Source organism: Armigeres subalbatus, chromosome 1 (genome assembly GCF_024139115.2).
Source record: "Armigeres subalbatus isolate Guangzhou_Male chromosome 1, GZ_Asu_2, whole genome shotgun sequence".
Lineage (NCBI taxonomy): Eukaryota > Metazoa > Arthropoda > Insecta > Diptera > Culicidae > Armigeres > Armigeres subalbatus.
Window position 1 is genome coordinate 75,501,014 of NC_085139.1, and position 23,761 is coordinate 75,524,774.

The 23,761-nt window shown below is 40.4% G+C and overlaps 1 protein-coding gene across 1 annotated transcript in view; it reads left to right on the forward strand.

Moving 5' to 3' along the window:
• Window positions 1-202: 202 nt before the first annotated feature.
• The window catches only part of LOC134227314 (probable G-protein coupled receptor No18), a 203,736-nt gene continuing 180,177 nt past the window's right edge, over window positions 203-23,761 (forward strand). The window contains exon 1 of the mRNA XM_062708701.1: window positions 203-893. The gene's annotated coding sequence lies outside the window, so the exon portion shown is untranslated. The remainder of the gene's footprint in view (window positions 894-23,761) is intronic.

Consider the following 23,761-nt stretch of genomic DNA (forward strand, 5'->3'; position numbering starts at 1 on the left):
GCCAACGGAAAAGGCAAAAAAAAACTTTTGACCGTCTACCTATGTATCAATCGCCTGTAGTAGCGATGATGGTCCCGAGAGGGGGCATGGGGATGAATTTTCCGCAGACGGTATCCGACAGGCTGACTGACTGAAAACAGTTTCCACGGGAGGTACCAGTCGCGCGTCGACTACCGGTCCGGGCGGTTTGGGTTTTCTCGTGGAGTCAGTCTCGATCCGAAGTGGAAACCTGTTTCGGTACTACATATAGTTTGAATTTGCGGCAGTGCGACCGACGGCGGACTGTCGAGTTCGGCTTTCCAACGGTTGATACGGGAACACGTGGTTTGGCAAATGTCCTTATTGATTAGCAACAGATGTGCACGCGTTCAAGTGAAAGATTAATGGGAAAATGTGCATGTTTATGTGAATTGAAAATCGATAGAAAAGTCAGTATTAATCAATTAATTATTTGAACCGCACTATACGAAATATGGCAAGATAAATGACAAAAGTTTTCATCCAATCGGAAAAAAAAATCTAAATAAAGTTGTGTAAGCTCCATATTTTGGAATAATCTACGAATTAATAAACATCACGTGGAGTGAATGCATGGAGATAATGAGGAGTTTAAAATAAGTAACTGTTCGTCATCATTCAGATTATAAAAATATAATAAAACGAAAGTGGTCTCACTAGTGTTACTGGATGATGAGTCTCTTTGCTACGGTGAACGAACCGCGATTGAAATTGAGCTTCAGAAAAAGTATGTTCTTGGAAACCATATTGTGCTAAACGAAGCAAAAAATTGTGTAGCTGCTCTTGATCTAATACGACGTTCGTGATAAACCCATCTCCAACAACAGTTTTTCCAGGAGTACCTCGTAAAAGAAAATACCAGATTTTGGAAGGTGGTAAGTGAGTGATAAAAAAAGCTTTCTGGTTATTATTTCTTTGAAATACTGATTTTTTTATGCCTCTTTGCAACTTCAGACATGATTGTGTCTTGCATAAAAAAAAAAATGAATCTCGATATAATTTGTACCACATTAAGCAATTTGACAAGGTAACTAACAGAAAACATAAATATAGTTTTCGAACACATTTCGGTGATAAATGTGCGATGAATACCCTTTGGTTGGATTTGTGACTTAAGCCTGTATTGTAAATCTTAATATTTGTTTTTGCTTATCACTGCTTGATTTTGGGAAACGAAAAAGCGGGCTCTCAGGCTAAGGTGGGTGAATTTTTGCAATACAGTGTTGACCCGATTTTGTCAATCCACGATTTTGTCTACCCCCGATTTTATCCTGTTTACGTCCCGATTTTACCAATAAAAGTAAATAACACTGATACAAATATTAAATTTATTTTATGTCCGACAGCTCTTGGAATGTAGGGGAAGAGGAGTATAAAACAAATAACAAGGAAATGAAAAAAAGTACAAAATGCAATTGCTCCATGGAAAATTTAAAATTTTTATGAAAAATGATAACAAATAATGTTTAGAGCAAGCAGAGAATATGCATATAAATAACCACTTAAGGGCCGATGCCCACGTAGAGTTTTTTCAACGCTGCGTGCACGTGGCGTTAAAAAAACGCAGGTGTGCATCGGTGCGGCGACGCTGCGTTACCGCTTTTTCCCGATGCACACATGCGTCCTTTTAACGCCGTGTGCACGCAGCGTTGAAAAGACGCTACGTGGGCATCGGGCCTAACAGTTTTCAAAGCTTACGCAACTATGTACTATTTTCTAACACAATAAAATAAGTAATTTCATACCAAAGTACTATTGGGAATTGAAGTGAATGCTCATATTTCGTTTGAAAGAGACAAATGTTGTTTCGCTTCTATGATTACGAGGTAATTCGTTCCAAATTTTGACAGCACGGGCACGAAAAGAATCTCTCAAATTATTAGAAAGGGCTCTTGGAACAATAAGTAGTAATGCTCGAGAAGAGCGGGCAACCTTGAAGAAGTTTCGGAGGTAAATTGGAGGGTCATTTATAATTTTATATGTTTGGATGCATGTTCTTAGCTTAAGATGATTCACAAAATAACAACCAAGTAAAGACTTCTTATAGGCAGATATATGGTCATATTTTTTTAGATTCTATGCGTATCTTACGACTGCATTGAAAGCCTGGTTTAGTTTTTTGAGATTTGCCTTTGATACAAGACCAAACAATATGTCTCCATAATCGAATAGAGGTACTAAAAGCATTGGCGTAGCTACAGGGGGGCTAGGGGGGGCTATAGCCCCATCTAGAATCCAAATAGCCCCCCTAGAATTATGCTACTTCGCATAAGTATTGCACATATCTAGCTGTCTGAGCTTAACTACAGATAATGAATTTTATTCATCTTCTCTCTTTTTAAATCTGTTGAATCTGTTTTTGGTTTCATGTTTTTGAATTTCGAATAATTCAGGATCACTTTACGATTTGCAAATTCCCGCTTAAACATTTTTTTTGAGGAAACCACAGGGTTTGAATCCAAAGGAGAAAGACAAAATCTTTCCCTTTCATGTCTGTATACTCTCTATAGATAGGTAGCATACCGTGGGAGAAGATTTTCGAAATCTGTTGCAATAATGAACTGATTCGGGGGCTATACATGTGTGTGAAAATGTTATTCTGTTAGCTGTCGCCTTCATTGCGCTTTCGTTGTTTGTAATTTTTCTGGGATTTGTTTACGTTAAATTCGTCAAACCTGCATTATCTATATCGCCTGGAGGGCTATTTCGTTGTAGTGCATCAGAAGAGAAGTGAATTGAAAGCAAAACGTCGATTTTTCTAAATAAATTGAATTGTTTGCTAATCATCGACATTCCTACTAATACATCGCTTCGGTAGACCATCATCATCACCACTGCAGCTCAACAATCATCGTTTGAGTTCCGTGTTTGACTGCCATCTGTATCTGACTAGCAGAATTATTCAACGAGCAAATTGGGTTCATAATGGACCACTGCAATTCATGAAAAATTGCATTTCGGGCTGAGGATATTGTCGTGTGGAACTGCAAATCTCTCAACTTCATCGGGAGCACACGCATACTCGCCGATGTGCTCAAGGACCGTGGATTCGGCATCGTAGCGCTGCAGGAGGTTTGTTGGAAGGGATCAATGGTGCGAACGTTTAGAGGCAAGGACGGAAATCTTCGTTTTACTATCAGTTGCATCGATGCTCAGTAGGCAGCTTCGTCATTGATTCGTGTTTGTTTTGATCAGACGCTCGGCAATGCAGGCACAAACATCTCGCAGCATGTTGTCAAACTTCCATACCAAATTTACCACCCGATCCTCAATAGCCGATTGATAATCGAGCGTTAAAAACGAATATCTACTGGGGGTGAAATGAATATTTTGAATTGCGGTTGATTTGCACCGATAAATGATGATTATTTTACTTTATATACTAAACAGATGCATATATTTTCGGAATCTGACTTCAAAATGTTGAATACATGCACCGCAGTATGAAATGATATTCATATTTTGATATTTCAAATTGAATATCAATGCACCAAGCTGAAGATTCATTTTGACACCGCACAAAACAACTCTGACACCGAGAGTCGACGCTTGCTGCTGTTCGTGCACATGCCGTCCTATTCGTTTGCACATTCAAATTCGGGAGGGACTAGCAACTTGATTGTGTGTTGAATGTCAGCTGTTTGAGTGTAGTTGAAATGACTTTTTCTGTCCCTGTTTAGAGGTAATCATACCATCTACCAGAGCTGCGGCAACACACACGAGCTGGGAACAGCTTTCATATTGATGGGCGATATGCAAAGGCGCGTGATCGGGTGGTGGCCGATCAATGAAAGAATGTGCAGGTTGATGATCAAAGGCCGGTTCTTCAACTTCAGCATAATCAACGTCCATAGCCCACACTCCGGAAGCACTGATGACGATAAGGACGCATTCTACGCGCAGCTGGAACGTGAGTACGACAGCTGCTCAAGACACGACGTCAAAATCATCATAGGAGATTTGAACGCTCAGGTTGGCCAAGAGGAGGAGTTTAGACCGACTATTGGAAAGTTCAGCGCTCACCGGCTGATGAACGAAAACGGTCTACGACTAATTGATTTCGCCGCCTCCAAGAATATGGCCATTCGTAGCACCTACTTCCAACACAGCCTCCCGTATCGGTACACCTGGAGATCACCACTGCAGACAGAATCACAAATCGACTACGTTCTGATTGATGGACGGCACTTCTCCGACATTATCGACGTCAGGACATATCGTGGCGCTAACATCGACTCTGACCACTATCTGGTGATGGTTAAACTGCGCCCAAAACTATCCGTCATCAACAATGTTCGGTACCGACTACCGCCGCGGTGCGACCTAGAGCGACTGAAGCAACCTGATATCGCCACTGCATACGCGCAGCATCTCGAGGCAGCGTTGCCGGAAGAGGGTGAGCTCGATGGGGCCCCTCTTGAGGACTGCTGGAGTACAGTTAAAGCAGCCATTAACGACGCAGCGGAGAACAACGTCGGGTATATGGGTCGAAGTCGACGGAACGATTGGTTCGACGAAGAGTGCAGACAGATTCTGGAGGGGAAGGACGCAGCGCGGGCGGTCGCGCTGCAGCAAGGTACCCGGCAGAACGTGGAACGTTATAGACGGAAGCGGAGACAGCAGACCCGCCTTTTTCAGGAGAAGAAACGCCGCCTGGAAGAAGCGGAGTGCGAGGAGATGGAACAGCTGTGCCGTTCTCAAGATACACGCAAGTTCTATCAGAAGCTCAACGCATCCCGCAAAGGCTTCGTGCCGCGAGCCGAAATGTGCCGGGATAAGGATAGGAGCATCTTGACGGACGAACGTGTGGTGATCGAAAGGTGGAAGCACCACTACGAGGAACATATGAATGGCGCTGAGAGTACAGGCAGTGAAAGTCAAGGCAGCGGAGGAGATGACTACGTCAGTTCAGCGGACGATGGAAGCCAACCAGCCCCCACCTTGAGGGAAGTTAAGGATGCCATTCAACAGCTAAAGACCAATAAAGCAGCTGGTAAGGATGGTATCGGAGCTGAGCTCATCAGGATGGGCCCGGAAAAGATGGCCACTTGCCTGCACAAACTGATAGTCAGAATCTGGGAAACCGAACAGCTACCGGAGGAGTGGAAGGAAGGGGTTATATGCCCCATCTACAAGAAAGGCGACAAACTGGAGTGTGAGAACTTTCGAGCGATCACCATCCTTAATGCCACCTACAAAGTGATATCCCAGATCATCTTCCGTCGTCTGTCACCATTAGTGAACGAGTTCGTGGGAAGTTATCAAGCCGGCTTCGTTGACGGCCGCTCGACAACGGACCAGATCTTTACTGTACGGCAAATCCTTCAAAAATGCCGTGAATACCAGGTCCCAACCCACCATCTGTTCGTTGATTTCAAGACGGCATACGACAGTATAGACCGCGTAGAGCTATGGAAAATTATGGACGAGAACAGCTTCTCTGGGAAGCTTACCAGACTGATCAAAGCAACGGTGGATGGTGTGCAAAACTGTGTGAAGATTTCGGGCGAACACTCCAGTTCGTTCGAATCGCGCCGGGGACTAAGACAAGGTGATGGACTTTCGTGCCTGTTGTTCAACATTGCGCTAGAAGGTGTCATGCGGAGAGCCGGGTGTAACAGCCGGGGTACGATTTTCAACAGATCCAGTCAATTTATTTGCTTCGCGGATGACATGGACATTGTCGGCCGAACATTTGCAAAGGTGGCAAAACTGTACACCCGCCTGAAACGTGAAGCAACAAAAGTTGGACTGGTGGTGAATGCGTCAAAGACAAAGTACATGCTTGTGGGCGGAACCGAGCGCGACAGGGCCCGCCTGGGAAGCAGTGTTACGATAGACGGGGTGGGTCAGGTGGTCTAGGAATTCGTCTACCTCGGATCCTTGCTAACGGCTGACGAAAACGTTAGTCGTGAAATACGAAGGCGCATCATCTGTGGAAGTCGGGCCTACTACGGGCTCCAGAAGAAACTGCGGTCGAAAAAGATTCGCCACCGCACTAAATGTGTCATGTACAAGACGCTTATAAGACCGGTTGTCCTCTACGGACATGAAACATGGACAATGCTCGAGGAGGACTTGCAAGCACTAGGAGTATTCGAGAGACGGGTGCTTAGGACCATCTTTGGCGGTGTGCAAGAAGACGGTGTGTGGCGGCGAAGAATGAACCATGAGCTTGCCCAATTCTACGGCGAACCCAGTATCCAGAAGGTAGCTAAAGCCGGAAGGGTACGATGGGCAGGACATGTTGCAAGAATGCCGGACAGCAACCCTGCAAAGATGGCTTCCGATCCGGCAGGTACGAGAAGGCGTGGAGCGCAGCGAGCGAGGTGGGCTGACCACACGCTTAAAATCAATAACACAGAGATGTGTTTGCATCACACAAAACGGACCTAATGTGGAACATCCCCTAGATGAGCGACAGTTACACAGGCACAAAAAAGCCTCGTACGGTCGTGATAACGGTCCTTTTCAACATGTAAACGTTTGTACAGATTCCTTGTTTCATGAGGAACCAAATACTGTTGAGAATATTGAAATCCCAGCTTCAATAAAACCACACGAGCTATTTTTGTGGCTGTGTAACTATCGCTCATCTAGGGGATGTTCCGCATTAGGTCCGTTTTGTGTGATGCAAACACATCTGTGTGTTATTGATTTTAAGCGTGCAGGTGCAGAACGACTTGGCGAGCGTGGGGCGTATCCGAGGATGGAGAGATGCGGCCTCGAACCGTGCATTGTGGCGTCAAATTGTTGATTCAGTGTTATCTGTTTAGATGTTAACTAAATAAATGAATGAATATTGTCGTGTCCTTCGAAGGATTTTGTGCAGAACGGCATCACTTTCATGCGAAATGCGTAGGTTTGACTTACGATGAAGGGTGTGCCTGTCTACATTCGAATATTTTTTGGATGTGTGACTCCTGTTCACGTTCTATTGAGAATGGTCGCTTCAGTAAACCTACGGATGAGAAGAAAAACAACGAACTGGCTACGAAGAATGAAGTACATCAATTGAAAACCGAGGTAGAACGCATCAATACGCTTGTGGCTCAACTACTTTCCAATTCTTCGTGTACTGCATCGCCGAAACAGTCTACGCAACAACAAAAAATTTTGGTTTCGTCTCCTATAAGCCATTTTATGAGACGGGTCAAATGACAGGAGACCTAAAACTAATATTTACCTTTTACAAGGAACACTTGCGAAAATGGAATGAAATGATGATGATGATGACGATATGATGACGGTTTGCATGCATTTTTACCAAAACAATCCTCCGAGCGATCCAATCAATTGACGGTGAAACTCCGATCAGCTGATCGAAACTGTCTCGTAAAATGGCTTATAAGCCATTTTATTAAAAGCTCAAATGACAGGAGACCTAACACTAATATTTACATTTTACAAGGAACATTTGCGAAAATGGAATGAAATGATGATGATGACGACGAATTGATGATGGTTTGCATGCAAATTTACCAAAACAAAGACCGAGCCGTTCACTCAAAATTTCGATCAGCTGATCGAATCTGTCTCGTAAAATGGCTTATTGCATCTTCTTCGTTTTCTGCTACGAGAGAAAAAGCCATATCACGGAACCGCGAAATAACTCACGTTATGGTTCCTTTCACTCAAATTCGCCCTTGCGTGGAAGAAGCCAAAAATAAGTAAAATGCGAAAAAATCCGGTGAGTACTTTGCCTTTACTCCCGTGTTGATTTTTCACCCACTACGAAGTTTCACCAACTCAAATTTATGTTATTTTCACTCACTCGAGACTATGGTGAAAACAACTCAAATTTGGCTTCTTCCATGGAACTGCACACGTTGGGTCGATGCAGCTCTCTTTGTTTATAATATCATTCATGAGAGGGAGTGAGAAAACTACCTAATATTGAGTTAAAAATTTGAACTTCGTACTTAAAGTTGAGTTCTTTAAACTTTTTTTTTTAGGTTCTTTATTTTTTCTGTGTAGATCAACCTCTCAATACGACGACCAACTCGAACACTCAACTTTTCATTTCCAACATTGCGAATGACGTGCCAGATGATGAAATAAAGTATATGGTTTGTAATGCAATTGGAGCCGAAGACGTTATAGATGTTACTTGTTTGGTACCACCCTGGAGAGATGTTTCCTCACTTGATTATGTCTCCTTCAAAGTTGTCGTGGATGCACGGTTTCGAAAGATGCATTAATTATTTCGAACTGGCCAACTGGTGTGCGATGCCGAGAATTTAGAAATCACGCTAAACCTGTTTGGAGACCCTTAAATAGAACAATTTAGTTTGTGTTTCAATAGTTCATAATGCCCATATGTTTTATGTTGTGTATTTCCGTATTTATTGTAGTATTTGATACTAATGCATTTCTGTTATTGAATAATGTTGGGTCTATTGCTTTGTCGTAAATTGTATTGCTTTGTTATAAACTTGAATTGCTTTATTGTAAATAGTTCATAAGAAGTAGTCTGTACGACCCAGTCGAAGACGGAACAAATAAATCTCTCATGATAGAGGTCATATCAAAATATGTGTATTATGTTTTAAATTTCTTCAACAAAATTTGTTACAAATTTGATGCAGGATGTTGTTAAAATATCTAAATTTATATAAAAATAACACTAATTTAAACAAAAAGTTTTCAAATTATGCATTGTCACAAAGACAACATATTCTGCTAGAAATTTATAACAGAATCAGATACATAATATATTGTTTACTGTGTAGTAATGTTTACAAGGTCGTAATAGGTCTCAGGATTGTGATCATCATCCGAATTTTTTGTATTTGTCTGAACATGATTATTTTTCAAGAACATGAAACTAAGCCTTTGCCAATTTGGCAATCTTTTCAAATTATATCAACGTATGATGCTCTATTTGGCTTGGAGACTTCAACATGCTTAGGTGACCGAAGAATTTCAAACAAATCCTGATTTTATCAATGAAATTTCTCAGCAAATGAGCAAATTTAACAATTTCAAGTTTTCTTAAAGTTTTGTGGAAAACAGTTATGATCTCACGCTTTCTAAAATAGACCTATAAGGCGCAGGATCAAAAATGTGAAACAACGTTTCTTATGCATGTATCCAACTAAGGCATTTCCGATGTGTTTGGTAAAGTGTTTTAGGGATTTCGAAACGCTGCTATTTCTTAAAAAGTTTAAATTTTCAGTAAACAATTTAGGCTTCTTTATTTTCGACAAAGTTTTGGCAAATCGCTCAGATTTTAAAGAGAAGTAATTTAAATTAAAATTAGAAAGAACATGGAATGCTGTTGGATGGATTATTAGGGTAACGGTACAAATAGTGGAGGAATTAGTAGATTTACAAAAGATAATATTTTTTTTAAATTAATAATTATGGGAAATTTAAAGCTATAATATCTTATTCTATAGGCAAACTAATAAATTTGCTAACAAAAATGAGATAGATGTCATTTAACATCAACAATTAACAAATATTGCTTGCACTACTATGGGTACATTGTTCCTTTAGTGGCGGTAGAAATTAATTTTGGTTCCCATAGTGGTGCTATCCATTGGTTTCTTATGAGACTCGCCACTATTGGTACAGTTGCACCACTATAGGTGCAAGGGAATCATTGTTTTCAATAGTTTTTCAAGCGAAATCTTAAGATAAGTTGCATTTACCAAGATATTTAAAGCACGACGCATCAACTGAAACCATCGTAACGTGTATAAATATGACAAATCTCATTAAAACCCCACTACCTCCACTATTGGTGCTACCTCCACTAAAGGTACGGTTACCCTAAAATCCGCAGACTCATTTTGCTTTAGTAAGGCTCCTATGATTTTCTCACGACATTTCTATTTTTTAAAGGCTGAGTGGACAATAATTTATAATGTTCAAGTCGTCAATGGATGTGTTGTATGTTAATAGGTTAAAAAAAAATTCTAATATATATTAGTTGTTTTGAGCATTAAGCGAAAACGATAACTTAATTGTTTTGAGTGAAAAAGTAGAAATATTAAAAAAAAAGTTAACCCCCCTAGAATTTTCCATTAGTTAGTCAATGACTAAAAGTGACCTGGCAAGTTGAATCCTGATGTGTTGAGGAGTACAATGCCGCAGCAAAAGTAGGGAGTGCAAGGCGTTGTAGACTTTACTGGAAACAGCGTTTGTCTTGTTTGTCCAATTTAAATTTGAATCCATTAGAATGCCAAGATTTTTAACCACATTAGAATACGTGATGAAATCGTTTCCAACTGTAATTGGAGGAACAAAAGGTAAGGTGGCACGTTTAGTGTGAAAAATTATAGTCTGTGTTTTTGCCTTTCTCGTATACTAAGTATACGGTAAAGGCTATATGATCGCTCCCAAAACAAACTTTTTATAGAAGGCCCGGAGACCCATAGTGTTATATACCAATCGACTCAGTTCGACGAATCGAGGTGATGTCTGTGTGTGTGTGTGTGTGTGTGTGTGTGTGTGTGTGTGTATGTGTGTGTGTATGTGTGTGTGTGTGCGCAAAACCGCTCAAAAAATGTCACTCATTTTTCGGGCACTTATCCTTAACCGATTTGCTCGCAACAAGTTTCATTCGACGCAGAATCCTGTCCCATTGTTTCCTATTTGAAATTGGCCAGATCGCACTATGGGATCAGAAGTTATGGCCAAAATACAAATTCATACGAAAAAATCGCGTAAAAATGTCACTCATTTTTCGGGCACTTATTCTCAACCGATTTGCTCGCAACAAGTTGCATTCGATGCAGAATCCTGTCCCATTGTTTCCTATTTGAAATTGGCCAGATCGAACTATGGGATCAGAAGTTATGGCCAAAATACAAATTCATACGAAAAAATCGCGTAAAAAATGTCACTCATTTTCCGGGCACTTATCCTCAATCGATTTGCTCACAACAAAATGCATTCGACGTAGAATCCTGTCCCGTTGTTTCCTATTTGAAATTGGTCAGATCGGACTATGGGATCAGAAGTTATGACTAAAATACAAATTCATACGAAAAATTCGCGTAAAAAATGTCACTCATTTTTCGGGCACTTATCCTCAACCGATTTGCTCGCAACAAGTTGCTTTCGACGCAGAATCCTGTCCCATGGTTTCCTATTTGAAATTGGTCAGATCGGACTATGGGATCAGAAGTTATGGCCAAAATACAAATTCATACAATTCATACATTTTTCGGGAAATTATCCTCAACCGATTTGCTCGCAACAAGTTGCATTCGACGCAAAATCCTGTCCCATTTTTTCCTCTTTGAAATTGGTCAGATCGGACTATGGGATCAGAAGTTATGGCCAAAATACAAATTCATACAAAAAAATCGCGTAAAAAATGTCACTCATTTTTCGGGCACTTATCCTTAATCGATTTGCTCGCAACAAGTTGCATTCGACGCAGAATTCTGTCCCATTGTTTCCTATCTGGAATTGGCTAGATCGGACTATGGGATCGAAAGTTATGGCCAAAATACAAATTCATACAAAAAAAATCGCGTAAAAAATGTCACTCATTTTTCGGGCACTTATCCTCAACCGATTTGCTCGCAACAAGTTGCATTCGACGCAAAATTCTGTCCCATTGTTTCCTATCTGAAATTGGCTAGATCGGACTATGGGATCGAGAGTTATGGCCAAAATACAAATTCATACAAAAAAATCGCGTAAAAAATGTCACTCATTTTTCGGGCACTTATCCTTAATCGATTTGCTCGCAACAAGTTGCATTCGACGCAGAATTCTGTCCCATTGTTTCCTATCTGAAATTGGCTAGATCGGACTATGGGATCGAAAGTTATGGCCAAAATACAAATTCATACAAAAAAAATCGCGTAAAAAATGTCACTCATTTTTCGGGCACTTATCCTTAATCGATTTGCTCGCAACAAGTTGCATTCTACGCAAAATCCTGTCCCATTGTTTCCTATTTGAAATTGCCCAGATCGAACTATGGGATCGATAGTTATGGCCAAAATACAAATTCAAACGAAAAAATCGCGTAAAAAATGTCACTTATTTTTCGGGCACTTGTTCTCAACAGATTTGCTTACAACAAGTTGCATTCGACGCAGAATCCTGTCCCATTGTTTCCTATTTGAAATTGGCCAGATCGGACTATGGGATCGGAAGTTATGGCCAATATACAAATTCAAACGAAAAAATCGCGTAAAAAATGTCACTCATTTTTCAGGCACTTATCCTCAACCGATTTGCTCGCATTAAATTGCATTCGGCGCAGAATGTCTCATATTTTCTTATTGAAAATTGGCCAGATCGTACTATGGGCTTAGATGTTATGGTCAAATTACCATTTATTGCGAAAAAGAGTTCAAAAAAGTCTAGCTCACTTTTTTAGCACTCAGACTTCATCTATTCCCCAAGTTCTTCAAATCTGGTTGCAGTAACCATATTGTGAATGAATCCGGTCATATATAAGTTACTGTGATTGATGTGCAATATGTGTGCTTCTCAGGTCGCTCGCAACAGATTGCATTCGACGTAGAATCTTGTCCCATTGTTTCCTATAGAATCGTACAATTGGGTCAAAAGTTATGGCGAAAATACAAATTTTAAAACTACAAAATAAAATGCCATTTTTTGCTCTTATGCTCATCCGATTTGTTTGTAACAAATTGCGTTTGGCGAGAATTTTTGTATGCATATAAACAAATATGAAAAATAAGACCAATCCACACATTGGTGTTATTTGAGATTTTTCCAAACCTTTTGAACGAACGAGAAAGGCACCATCACCGCTAGGTGGATTAATCTGGGTTTTTCACGTTAAGAATCAGTCCATTCTGTACACACCACACTAAAATATTTTGAACATCTGAGTTCATCCGACAAACGATTTCAGGTGCGGTGCTAGGTTCTCCGGAGATGTACAGCTGACAATCATCCGCATATAGGTGAAATTTACAGAAAGATAAACTCAATGTTAAGTCGTTATAAACATCGAGAAGAGTAATGGACCGAGTATTGAGCCTTGTGGTACCCCAGTTTGGACTGCAATAATTTCGGATTGATGATTATTGTAGTCGACATACTGCAAGCGATTGGAAAGATAGGATAGAATTAAACTTGAGGAGAAATGGTCTAAGGGGAAATTGTGTTTCAACTTTTCACATCATCGTCGGTGGTTAATAGAATCAAATGCCTTACTGAAATCTAAGAGCGTAAGGATAGTGATCATTTTTTTATCTAGTGCTTCCCTTATGTCATTTTCAATATTAATCAGTGCAGTCATTGTACTACATGCCTTCCGATACCCCGATTGGAAAACGCATAGCAGGTTATTTCGGATTAAATATTCATTAAGTTGTTTAGAAAGTACTGACTCAAAAACTTTAGAAAGAGCGCAAAGGATGCTTATTGGACGATAATCTTTTTCGATACATGGATTATCAATCTTACTAATTGGAATAACTTTAGCAATTTTCCAATCGACAGGAAATTCGGATGAGGTAATGCAGCAATTGAAAATATCAGTAATGTACGTAAGAGTGACACCTAAAGAAATTTTTAAAACATTCAATGGAATAAAGTCGTTTCTCATACTCAGCTAAAACTTCATCACTAGTTACACATCTGAATGAAAAATTTGGTTGTGTTTCAACATCTTCACTTTGATTGGGAAGTGTGCTGCAAAAAACATATTCAAGGAGTCAGCAGTTACGTCACCTCCACCTACATGAGTGTTCGTTTGTTTCAAGCCCAATCGTTTAATGTTTTTCCACAACTGCTTTGCAGGAAGATCAGCACTAAGTTGAGAGTTAAAATATTGTCGTTTTGTGCGTTTGATTTCGCGGTTGGCCAAGTTACGAAGGCAGGTGAAATTTTTCCATTTATTCTGGTTACCTTGGTCCCGTTTCCAGCACTCATAGGCTTCGGAGCGATTTTTAATCAATCGATTAGCATACTTGTTGATCCAAGGATTTCTTGGATCTTTGGTCGTCTTTTTCTTGAGTGGGGCGTGTATGTTAAAAACGGAGTAAAGTAAATTATTAAAACACCGAAGCTTTTCGTTGATTCCCACACAGTTGTAGACATGTCAAAATTGACACAACGAAGATCAGCAATAAACGAGTTTTTATCAACTTTATGATATTCACGAGTCCAATAAGAATCAGTAGAAGTTTTAGATAGCCTAAACTTATAATCAACAAAAATAAAATCGTGATCGCTGATTCCCCCCACTGACGACTGGTACACATTGTTCAAACTGTCCGTGCAATTACCTGTAAACAGATCAATAGTCGATGAAGAACCGGGACTATGGCAAGTTGGATGAGTAGAGACAAGTTTGAAATCAAATGATGTTAAATAATCAATTAGTTTCACAGTCTTGTTTGAATCGCGTTTCATCAGATCAATGTTGAAATCACCCATCAACAGAACATTGGGATTTGAAGATGAAATTTCTGAAACTATACTGAAAATTGTGTCTAGTTTTGAAACATTAACGTCCGGGGGTTTATAGACGACACCGCAGACTAAATTGGCATGTTTAAGTTTAATAAACAAATAATCAATTTCACTTTCAGCTTCAGGTTTTGCGATTGCATTTAACATTTTTCTTAAGGTAGAAGGCAACTCCTCCTCCTCTTGATTTATTTTTGTTTTGACAATCAGATCTGATGATTTTGTATCCATCTAGTTCAATAGAGTTATTAGTAATTGATGGTTTAAGCCAGGTTTCAGTAATAGACAGAACATCTAATTTAGAATTCTCTAAGAAAGAACGATAGTTATCTATGTTACTTCCCAAACTCCTCGCATTATGAAGTCCAATTTTGATGAAGTTTTTAGACTGTTTCTCAAGTGAGTTTCTCATATGCATGTAATCAAAATAATGGAACTTAATTTTTGACTCGTAAATTGACATGTCCAAACATGGAGGGAGTAAAGGAGCAGTTACTAATAAATTAGAAACAGATAGTACGTTGGTATGATTATTACTTACGCTGATTATGTCGAGACTATTCGTCTGGGTACATTGTCGTTTTTTGGCTGAAACTCGCGAATTTCGACACCCTCTGGCCAATAAAATGTATCATTGATAACTGTGGCAAGATCTTCCGAAACATATAAGTTGAACGACACGAATGATAGTTCGTTAATGTCCTTATTTCGCGGGACGAGTTTAACACATTTAAGCGAAGATTTGTCGATTAATGGTCTCGCGGAGATACTCGATGATGTCTTCCTCACATTGTTCAATGTGAAACGGTGTGACGTAGAATGATTTCATAGTTTCTTCGGTAGGTATTTGGCGCACTGGGGGACGATTCCTGTTAACCACCTTTAATCGACAGTCATGTGCCACTTCACATGTTGATGGTGCAGCAGAGCGAATTTCGGTATTTGCAACAGCAGCAGGACGAGTAGCAGTGCAGTAGCAATCTTGCCTTTTAAGAGTTATAGTTTTATGGAAAATTAAACAAGTTCTTGTTTAGGATCGGATCGTTTCAATCTTGCCTTTTAAGAGTTATAGTTTTATGGAAAATTAAACATTATTCCAAACAAGTTCTAAAATAAATCTCTATTACTTTGTAAAAACAGCTTATCAAAGTTACACAATAGTTACATAGCCAATACGGCACTGGGATTGGTTTCCTTCTCAGTACCCATGTACATGTGACATTTATTAAGTGGGATCCAATTCTCACACACTCACTCTTATATTCTGAGTACCTTTAGGAGTACATAGGGCCAACGTAAAATATCTCTATTGGGACCGACTTCATTTATTTCTCTGTTAGGGTTTCGTCGCCAGGCAGTCCTAGGTCTGCCTCTGCTGCGATGTCCTGCCGAATTCCAGTCCAGCGATTTCTTGCAGATTTCGTTTCCGCTCTTACGTGGTATGAGGCCGGCTTACGTCCATTCGCACCATGGAGTTGCTGTTGATATCGGATTTCGAAGGCATTGTCGATGGGGCTCAGCATTCGAGATCCAGTTGTGAGGCCACCCTGCCCGAGTTGTGAAACTATGCAATCCCCGCTAATACGCACCAAATCACACCAATTTCATGTTAGAGTTGAGTAGTTTCCGTTACGCTGGGATATGGATTCTCTGAAGTAGTGCGTAACGGTGTAAATCCGGTGACGTTAAGTTAAGTTTTCTACATTATGTTTGTTTTTGTTTGCGATTTGTTTCAGGTCTACTGCTTCTCCGACTGTGGTGAACTTCAAGTGTATCGAAACGGAAGGCCATGATGGAAGTAGCTGCTGCAAATGGCCAGCGACAAAGTGAATTAGGGCGTTCTCATTCGTCTATCAAAGAGCGTTGAGCTTTCCAACAGTCGGTTTGAACTCCGCTGGCCAAGTTGAACGTTCGGATCATGATGCTTTTGAGCAGCTGCTTTACTCGCTTTTTGAGCTGCGTATATAATAAGTTATCATTATCAGTGCTTCCGTAGTATCTCTGCATATAGATTATCACTAATGAAAACTGTTTCCAGCTCGTGTGTTGTCGCAGTTCTAATCAATGCTTGCCTCCATCATATTTCCGGCAGCGATACCTTGTTGAATCTGCATTCCTTCAGTACTTCGGCTTCAGTACAATATGCTTTCGACTCGATGAAGATGCGGGATTTGCAATTGCACATACCTCTAATCATCAGTTTTTAATAATCGCTGTGGTTTTCTCCGATTGTTCCAGTCCTTCCCTGCTAGGAATCGACTAGTTCCCGTCAGGATTGATTACTTGACAGGAAGCTATGAACCATTCAATGTGATCTAGGTATTTTGTTTCAAGTATAACAAGTAGAAATTTCTTCAAAATATCCTCAGGGAATTGCTTCATCAAATCTTTCGGGAACTTATTTGGATATTCCGACATACACACTATCGTGGATTCCTCCTGAAATTTTTTTGCCGGATCAGTTTCTAGAGAGAACCTTGAGAAAATGTATGAGGAAAATCAAAACGAATATCCGGAAGAATTTTTGAGGAAATTTCCGAGGGAATTTGTGAAATAATTCTCGAAGTTAATTTAGTGGAAATTTCTGGAGGTTTTTTGGAGTATTTCCTCCGGAAGATCCTTTCAGAAGGTTTTTCAGTAATTCCTCCAAAAGTTCCTTCAGGAGTTTATAAGGAAGTTCATTCAGGAATTTCTCCGGTAGTTCCTTCAGGCATTCCTTCGGAAGTTCCTCCAGGAATTCCTCCGCGAGTTTTTTCAAGAATTTCTCCGGAAGATCTGACCGGAATTCCTCCGGAAGTTGTTACAAAAATTCCTCCGGAAGATCCTTCAGGATTTTTTCTGAAAGTTTCTTCAGGATTTTGTCTGGAAGTTCCTTTAAGAGTTCATTCGAAAGATCCTTCAGGTATTCCTTCGGAAATTCCTTTAGGAATTCATCCGGTAGTTCTTATACGAATTCCTCCGGAAGTTCCCTCAGGCATTACTCCGGAAAATCCATAAGGAATTTATCCAGAAGTTTTTCCAGGAATTCTTCAGGAAGTTCCTACATGAATTCCTCCTTCAGTATGTATTTTTTTGCGGAAGTTCCTTCAGGAATTAGTGCAAAAGTTTCCATCAGGAACACCTCCAGAAATTCCTTAAGGATTTCCTCTGGAATTTCTATCAGGAGTTCCTCCAGCAGTTCAACCGAAAGTTCCTTCAGGAATTCCTCGGGAAGTTCCTTCAAGAATTCTTCCATAAGTTTTTTCAAGAATTCCTCAAGAAGTTCCTTCAGGGATTCCTCCGGAAATTTTTGCTGGAATGCCTAAGGAAGTTCTTTCCAGAAGTTCCTTCAAGAATTCCTATAAAAGATCCTCAAGCAATTTTTCGGGAAAATCCTTCTGAATTCCTCTGGAAGTTTTTACACAAATTCCTCCATCGCAAATTTCTCTGGAAGTTCCTTCATGAATTCCTCCGGAAGATCTTCACGAATTTCTCCGAAAAAGAAATTCTTCTAGAAGTTCTTTCAGGAATTGTTCTAGAAGTTCCTTCAGGAATTCCTCGGGAAATTTCTTAAAGAATTTCTCTGGAAATTCCTTAAAGGATTCCTCTGGATGTTCATTCAAAATTTCCTCCATAAGTTCTTTCAAGAGTTCCTCAAGAAGTTCCTTAAGCGATTCCTCCGGAAATTTTTACTAGAATGCCTAAGGAAGTTCTTTTTTCAAGAATTCCTATGAAAGATCCTCAAGAATTCCTATAATATTCCAAGGAAGTTCATTCAGGAATTCCTCTGAAAGACCCTCCAGCAATTTTTCAGGAAAATCCTCCTGAATTCCTCTGGAAGTTTTTACACGATTTTCTCCGGAAGTTCTTCACTAATTCCTCCGGAAGTACTTACAGGAATTCCTCCGGAAGTGCTTACAGGAATTCCTCCGGAAGGCAATTATATCAGGAATTCCTTCGAAGCTTCCTTCAGGAATTCCTCCGGTAGTTCGTACACGAATTTCTCCGGAAGTTCCTACAGGCATCCCTCCTGAAGTTCAATCAGGAATTCCTCCAGAAGGTTTGCCAGGAATTTCTCTGGAAGTTCCTTCAGTATTTTTTCGCGGAAGTTCCTTCAGAAATTTCTCCGAAAGTTTCTATCAGAAATATTTCAGGATTTCATCCGGAAATTCCTTCGGAAATTTCTTCAGGAATGCCTCTGGAAGTTCCTTCAAGAGTTCCACCATAAATTCTTTCAAGAATTCTTCAAGAAGTTCCTTCAGGAATTCCTCCATAGATATTTGCTGGAATGCCTCCGGAAGCTTCTTCCAGAAATTCCTTTAAGAATTCCTCTGGAAGTTCCTCCTGCAATTTTTCGGGAAGCTCCCTTTAGGATTCCTCTAAAAGTTTTTGCAAGGGTTTCTCCAGAATTCCCTGTAAAGTTTTTCTAGGAATTGTTCCAACAATGTCTTGTAAAATTCCTTCAAGAATACCTCCGAAATATGCGGATTGAATTCCTCCATCATTTCTAGGGAATTCTTCCTGAGCATCCTTCTGAAATTCCTTTGAAAGTTTCTCCATCAGTTGCTCGGGAAGTTCCTTTACTACGGGAAGTCTTTTACTTGTCTTTAGAAAATCACCCGGAATTCCTCAGGAAGTTCCTTCAATAATTCCTCCATAAATTCCTCAAGCTGCTTCAAGAATACTTCCGGAAGTTTCTTCAAGAAATCTTCCATAAGTTCCGTCAGAAATTCCTTCGGTAACTTTAGGAATTGCACTGTTCAAGTTCCTTCATTAAGTTTCATCGGAAATGCCCCAGAAATTACTTAAGGGGCTCCTCCCGCAGATAGACCAGGATTTTTACGAAAGTTATAACAGGAACTCTTCTGGAAGATCTTCAAGAAATCCTCGGAAGTAACTTTAGGAATTGCACTGGAAGTTCCTTCAAGTGTTCTTTGGGAAGTTCCTTAAGATAATTTTAAATTCCATTACCCAAGCAGCACGCGCAACATCTTTCAAATAGGTGTTTGTTCCTAATAAATTGCATTGAAGACACTGACAATACATCGGTTTATTGCTGTTACAACAATGTTTCTGATATGTTGCAAAACACTTTGAGCTCAGCTGAGCAGTATTTTATTTTTGACAGTCCCCTGCATGTTCCGCATAAGGTACAATGAAGTTACAAATGACTTTGTTGTTTATGTAGTGCACTTGTAGCAGAATCTTCAAATAGTATTGATGGTGTGATGGTTATAGTAGAAGGTTGCAAATCTCAAGGTCTGTGGTTCGATTCCCGGTTGGTTTTTGTGTTTTTATTTTCATTGTAGCCGCAAGATGTTGCAAATAGGCTCCACCTCTTGCGCTTTTTGTGTCACAAATGAGTTCCAAATACGACGCGTTGTGCATAAGTCAGACCTTTAGTAAGTCACACCACAGTTGTTGTTACTCACTGAGAAACAAGAGGTGTTGCTTAGAGATTTCTCCGGTAGTTCCTTCAGGAATTTACGAATTTCTATGAAAGTTCCTTCAAGATTTACTCCTTAAGGTGATTGTAGAATGAAACCCGTGGTGAATTTCAAATTCACCACACGTTTATCTACATCCATTTCCAAAAGCCCAAATCTGGCGTAATAGTTTTCGTACGGTGCCGAAACTCAAATTATGATTGTTCAGCATAACTAAGCAAACGATCTGCCATTATTTCAGCCCCATACGCGTTATGGATCTTTCATCTCGTGCTCTTGAAAAAAATATTGGAAAAGCACGTGGTTTACAAAATGGCCGATTTCTGGCTTCATTCTATAATTACCTTAAGTTCTATCACGAATTTTTCCGGAAATTCCTTCAATAATTCCTCCGGGTGCCTTATCAGGATATCGTCCGGAAGTTTAGTAAGGGAATCGTCTGGGAGTTCCTTCAGAATTTTTTTGGAAGTTTCTTAAGGAATTCCTCCTCTAGTTATTCCTTCGGAAGCTCCTCCAGGAATTCCTCTGGAAGCTCCTCAAGCAATTTCTCCGGAAGTTTCTCCAGGAATTCCTCCGGAAATTCCTCCAGGAATTCCTCCGGAAGTTCCTCCAGGAAATCCTCCGGAAGTTCTTCCTGGAATTCTTACGGAAGTTCCTCCAGGGATTCCTCTGGAAGTTCCTCCAGGAATTCCTCCGGAAGTTCTTCCAGGAATTCCTCCGGAAGTTCCTCCAGGAATTCATCCAGAAGCTCCTCCAGGAATTCCTCCGGAAGTTCCTCCAGGAATTCCTCCGGAAGTTCCTCCAGGAATTCCTCCGGAAGTTCCTCCAGGAATTCCTCCGAAAGTTTCTCCAGGAATTCCTCCGGAAGTTCCTCCAGGAATTCCTCCGGAAGTTCCTCCAGGAATTCCTTCGGAAGTTCCTCCATAAATTTCTTAATTCCATCAGGAGGTCCTTTATTAGTTCTACCGGAAGCTCACTCAGGCATTCCCTAGAAGTTCCTGCAAGTTCTGTGGGAATTTCCTCCAAAACTGCCTCGGAAAATTCCTTCAGAAGGTCCGCCGTAAGCTGCTCCTCGAAGCCCCGAAATTGCTGGGGAAGTTCTTGAAGGATATCCCGAGCAATTATTGCAGGAACTTCAAAAAGAATTCCTTAAGGAATTGCTGCAGGTTCTCCCGGAGGAACTCTTAGAGTAACATCCGGAAGAATTCCTGGATGAACTTTTCGAGGAGCTCTTAGAGAAACTTCTGGAATTCTGCGGTGTTGATCTTAATCTATAGATTAAAAAACACATTAAAAAAGATAAAAAAAAGAATTTTTGGTAGAATTCCTGCTTATTCTTACGGAGGTATTTCTCAAGGTATTCAAGAGAGATCTTCCGAAAGAATTCCCATACACCCATCGAAGAAGTTCCTCATGGAACTTCGGAGGATTTCCCAAAGCAGCGGTTCTCAACCTTTTTCTTAAGAAGTACCCCTTCGCACTTTCGCATCCTTTGAGGTACCCGCTATTTTTTTCTTGCTGTTAATGAAAATAAGTGTACCTCATAAGATATATGAAAAATGAAACTGAAAATTAACGGGATTTATGACTCTCCATAAAATTGGCTTAAATTTTCAATATATCGAACTCTTGGAGAGCAGCTTCCAAGTCTCTTGAAAAGCGACTTTCAAGACACTTAAAACGATGCTTCTAAGTATCTTAAAAGGACGCCCCTAAGTCTCTTGAACGTTGGCTTCCAAGCCTTTAGAAAGATAAATTCCGAGCCCCTTGAAGAGAGGCTTTCGAGCCTCTTGAAAGGAGGCTTCCGAGCCTCATAAAAGAAGGCTTCAGGGCCTCTTGAAAAGAGGCTTCCTGACCCATTGGAAGGAGGCTTCCGGACCTCATGAAAGGTTTCATGAAAGGAGGCTTCCGGGCCTTTTGTTGAAAAAAGAAATTCGGGCCTCTTGAAAGGAGGATTTCAGGCCTTTTGAAAGAAGATTTCCGGGCCTTATGAAAGGAGGCTTCCGGGCTTGTTGAAACAAGAGTTTTGGGCCTCTTGAAAGGAGGCTTTCGGGCCTTATAAAAGGAGGCATTCGGGCCTCTTGAAAGGATGCTTCCGGGCCTCTTTAAATAAGGCTTCTGAGTCTCTTGAAGTGAGGCTTCCGGGCCTCTTGAAGTGAGGCTTCCGGGCCTCTTGAAAGAAGGCTTCTGGGCCTCTTGAAAGGAGGCTTCCGGGCCTCGTGAAAGGAAGCTTCTGGGCCTCTTGAAAGGAGGCTTCTGGGCCTCTTGAAAGGAGGCTTCCGGGCCTCTTGAAAGGAGGCTTCCGGGCCTCTTGAAAGGAGGCTTCCGGGCCTCTTTAAAGGAGGCTTCCGGGCCTCTTGAAAAGAGGCTTCCGGGCCTCTTGAAAGGAGGCTTCCGGGCCTCTTGAAAGGAGGCTTCCGGGCCTCTTGAAAGGAGGCTTCCGGGCCTCTTGAAAGGAGACTTCCGGGCCTCTTGAAAGGAGGCTTCCGGGCCTCTTGAAAGGAGGCTTCCGGGCCTCTTGAAAGGAGTCTTTCGGGCCTCTTGAAAGGAGGCTTCTGGGCCTCTTGAAAGGAGGCTTCTGGGCCTCTTGAAAGGCGGCTTCCGGGCCTATTGAAAGGAAGAGGGTTCCGAGTCACTTGAGAAGAGCCTCTGAAAAGAAGGGCTCCGAGCTACTTGCAAGGAAGCTTCTGAGAAGCGTAGAAAGGGGCTAACAATCCTCGTGCAATAAAGCAACTGATTATTTTTGAAAAAAAAAGCTTTCATGTCTTCATGAATCTAAAAGTGTCCTTAGAATCTTTAGACTCTAGATTTTAGTTCAGAAGAGTATGCTCAACATATCATTCATTATTTCGTTTTGATCAAGTAGAAGATTTTTAAAATTTGTTCATTCGATGTTTTATCCTCTTGATCTTTTGTCACACAGCCCTTGATACACTGTGTTGGTCGTGAAGGGCAGGATTCAATTGGCTTAAATTTACTAATCGTCATGCATATTATGTACCACACAAAGCTTTCAAATAAAAAAAAAATATTGTTTAAACTTCATCAATAAGATTGAATAATTATTGTTATACTTCCGCCATTACGCACTTTTGTCCGAGGTACCCCCTAGGGCCAGCGAAGGTACCCCCAGGGGTACATGTACCCCAGGCTGAGAACCACTGGTCTATTCTATAAAATTCGAAACTGAAATACTGTTATTGTTATTCTCGAATTGAAAAGCCGATTTTCTTTTGAAATACGTACTTTTGTTAATTAAATTCGGTTTTACACAACAAATGAATGGTTTGAATAAAATCCAATGAACCATGTGCATTCTGCAAGGCCTATTCTACGAAATTCAAACTTTGTTCTCTAGATGGGAAGCCGAATTTCAACTTTGCAGAGAAGAGAAACCAAATTTTCTATGAAAGTAGTACTTTTGTGAAATAAATTTCAGTTTTTCAAAACAAGTGAACGTGTCAAATAAATTTCAACAACTTATTTGGATCATGTACGATTTCTTCTATATAATTCAAACCTCATTCTCAAAGTTTAGAAGCCGAAAAACAGCTTTACAGTACAGAGAAACCAAATTTTCATGGGAGTGCGTACTTTTTATGAACAATAACCCGTTTTTCAGGACTTGGCGTGTTACAAAAAATCTGGATAGATGACTGAATTCAGTTAAAAAAAATCTTTCCAGTACCTACACTGAAAATTGTTAAAGGGAGTGAAAATTTTCAGCAACTTTGACATAAATCTCTGCAAAAAATAGTAGTTTGTGCAACAAGTTGCAAAAAGATGATTTTTTCAGCACGAGTTGTACGTTTGCCGAGGCTTGCCGACTTGGATAAATACTACGAGTGCTGAAAAAATCGAATTTTGCAACGAGTTGCACACGCTATTTTTGGCAATGA